Source organism: Arachis ipaensis, chromosome B09, assembly GCF_000816755.2.
Source record: "Arachis ipaensis cultivar K30076 chromosome B09, Araip1.1, whole genome shotgun sequence".
Classification (NCBI taxonomy): Eukaryota; Viridiplantae; Streptophyta; class Magnoliopsida; order Fabales; family Fabaceae; genus Arachis; species Arachis ipaensis.
Window position 1 is genome coordinate 1350714 of NC_029793.2, and position 3911 is coordinate 1354624.

Genomic DNA, 3911 nt, shown 5'->3' on the forward strand with positions numbered 1-3911 from the left:
TTATTCTAAATATATATCAAAATATTTTTATTTAACTGATAATATACCTATACCTATATTATATTTAGGGCAAAAAACAGAAATAAGCCAAGGGAGAAAATAATTTACGTGAATAAGTCAAAATAAAAACTACTTCATGAATCTACCAAGGCACGTTTATATGTAGTTCGAACCAGTTTGGTTCGAACTCTATTTCCACATAATTCGAACCAGCTTGGTTCGAATTATACACAAACACATTCATACACATAATTCGAACCAGCTTGGTCGAACCAGCTTGGTTCGAACTCTATTTCCACATAATTTGAACCAGCTTGGTTCGAATTATACACAAACACATTCACACACATAATTCGAACCAGCTTGGTTCGAATTATGCACAAACACACGCACACACATAATTCGAACCACCTTGGTTCGAATTACACACAAACACACGCACACACTAATTCGAACCAGTTTGGTTCGAATTATTTTTTTGTGGTATAATTTAAATAAATTTATTAAAAAATATTCATGAGCTATCAAGAATGAGCAGAAGAGTATTGTATAGAATTCGAATTGCTCACCATATAATTTGAATCAGAGTAATTCGAACTTCCCTATGCGTAATTCGAATCATGTAATATCTCACCATGTAATTTAAATAATTTTATTAAAAAATATCATGAATCTAAATTTCTAAATTATTAATTATATAAAAGAGTATTATATTTGAATCTCACTTTGGTGAAAAATTCACGTTAAACTCGTATTTATAAACATTCCGAAGTGTCTAAATTGAACTAAATGCATTCCATTTATATAAATGGTGCCATGAATACTAAATCGACCATAATGACTTTAAAAAACTATGTATAAGAATAAATCGAATTGAATGGATTCGATTTACTATGTATATATAAATCGAATTCATTTGTATCAATTTAACAGAGATCTTAAATCGATTTCACTAAGTTCAATTTATACATGACATTTAAATACATGCAATTTGAATTCATTCACTTCGATTTAGTACATATTTAGCTAAATCGAATCTATTAAATTCGATTTATATAAAAATAAAAGTTAAGACATTCAGGTAGCCATTTATATTTTGGAACATATGCATAATATTAAAATATTTTTGGTTTAGTACAGTAACTTACCCTAAATTTTTTGTATGCTCTCAAATTCTAATACTCTTTTATATAATTAATATTATTTATTAAACTATATTTTAAAATTATTTTGTATAGAATAAAATATATTTTTTAATTATTTTGTATGGAATAAAATATTTTTTTAATTTCTAAATTAAAATTGACTATGTAGAGTATTTTATTTAAAATTTGAGTACATGCATGTATTTACCTAAGTTATTATAACATTACAAATTTTTATAGTACTCCTAACATTTTCTAAGCCATTTTTTAAAAATTGTTTTGCATAGGATAAAATATTTTTTGTAGTATAATTTAAAAAAATTTATTAAAAAAATTTATTAAAAAATATTCATGAACTATTAAAAATGGACAGAAAAGTATTGTATGGAATTCGAATTGATAGCTCATTAATATTGTAAAGAAGTCTCGTAATTAAATATTTTGTTAGCTTTCTTTTAACGTATGAAATAAAATATATATTTTTTTAATTTTTAAATTATTAATTTTTTTAATAAATTTTTAATAAATTTTTTTAATAAATTATTAATTTTTTAACAGCATAATTCAAATTATACCATGAATTATTGTGTGTGTAATTCGAACCAAGCTGGTTCGAATTATGTGTGTGCGTGTGTTTGTGCATAATTCGAACCAAGCTGGTTCGAATTATGTGTGTATGTGTTTGTGTATAATTCGAACCAAACTGGTTCGAATTATGTAGAAATGGAGTTCGAACCACGCTGGTTCGAACTATATATAAACGTGCATTGGTGGATTCATGAAGCAATTTTCATTTTGGCTTATTTACGTAAATTATTTTTTTCCTTGGTTTATTTTTATTTTTTACCCTTATATTTATGCATCTATATATACATGTTATGAAGAGAATTTGGGGTGATAAAAATTATTAATCTCTCTTACATTTGTTCTTTTTCTATAACTATACTTGATTTTTTACAATTCACAAATCAACTAATTCCACTAAATCCTACTAAACAATAGGAAATAAAATTATATATTAATATATACAAATTAGAAAGACACCCTACGCTAGTTAATTTATTATAATATCTTTATTTATTAAGTATTTTTTACTTCATCTTCTACACTAGTCTAGATAAGAAACATAGTATACATTGAAATGTTAACACAATATACTATTTGTTATTGTGATTTTGTGACTAATTTAACCAAAGAAGTTTAAATTATTATATATTATTTGTGAGATATATTCTAAATTGGAGGGAATTATTAATACTTATATGTACAATAATTATAAAAGTGTTTTTTCAAAAAGTGCTTTAAGAAAAACTTAATATTTTTCATCATCAGTAAAAAGTAGAGATTACAGATAGAGACACGAATTATTTGTTTAATTCAGAATATAAAATTAAATGTATTTCATTTTTTATTTGATATAGATTTAGTATATCTATCTGATTTCTTCAATTTTTATAAGTATCGTTCAATCTATCTATGGATAAAATTCTTTTGTTTTTTTCCTCGAAAAATGTTATTTTCAACTGTAAGTTTTTGTTTGAATATTAATTTAATATTTATCTTGGAACTTGGAAGCTAGCTTCCCTCCCCCACAATCCAGCGTCACAAATTCTCACACACTTCCAAAGACAAAGAATACTTAAAAAAAAAAGGACAAATTAAACCGGCCAAAGCCTCTCTAGATCTGTTCCCACTCCACCTTGGAGCATGCTATAAGGCCAAGATTGCATGGTGGAGACTGGAGACCAAATCTCTTGTTAGGGTTATAAGCGTTGAATCAAACTAAACTGAAATCCGGACGGTTTTTAGGGTTAATGTTAGGGAGACAAAAAAAAAAAAACAATCAGAAGTTATCTTATTTAGTATTTATTAATTGTCATAATAATTAATAAATACTAAATAAGGCAAGTTATGACTGTTTTTAACTAATTTTTTTTTCTTACCAAATATTTCCATAAAAAAATGTAGAAGACAAAACAACATCATGCTTTGGGACCAAAATAAAAGAGAAAAAAAAAAAAGAAGAAGAAAAGTTATCAAATTCTAAACAAAAGCACAATAACTATTGTAACAAGCATATCAGAGTGTGGCAGCTATATATAGGAATTAGAATTTCGATTTAAGTTTAACTTTTAAATATTTTATTTTATTTTAGGTACTTAATTTACTTTTTCCTGATTTTACGTTAAATCTTGATTTTTTTTTAAGTACAATTACGTCAAAAAAGATAAACAAGAGAAGAAATAAAAGATGATAGTACTACAAAGAGCGACGACACAATGAAAAATGATGAAAAAAGAAAAATAACGCTAAATAGATAATAAAAACAATTGTTTTGTGATAGACGAGACGCTATTATTTTATATTTTATGTACTTAATTTACTTTTTTCGATTTTACATCAAATCTTCTTGATTTTTTTTTAAGCATAATCACGTCAAAAAAGATAAATAGAAAGAAGAAACAAAAGACGTAAGTATTATAAAGAGCGACGACACAATAAAAAATGATAAAAAGAAAAAAATAACAACAAACAGATAATAAAAACGATTGTTTTGTGATAAACGAAACGATAGAAATGATTGCAGTGTTGAGTGAAGAGTGAAGGAGATCATATTCTTGAGAGGCTAAGAGCTTTGAGAGGAAAGTAGAGGAGCGAACATAATTTAGGTTAGAATTAGGGTTATTAGAATATTTTTTGGGCTCTTTTTTTGATAGTTAGCTTCTAAATTTATTCTTAATAATTAATATAACAAAAATAATTATA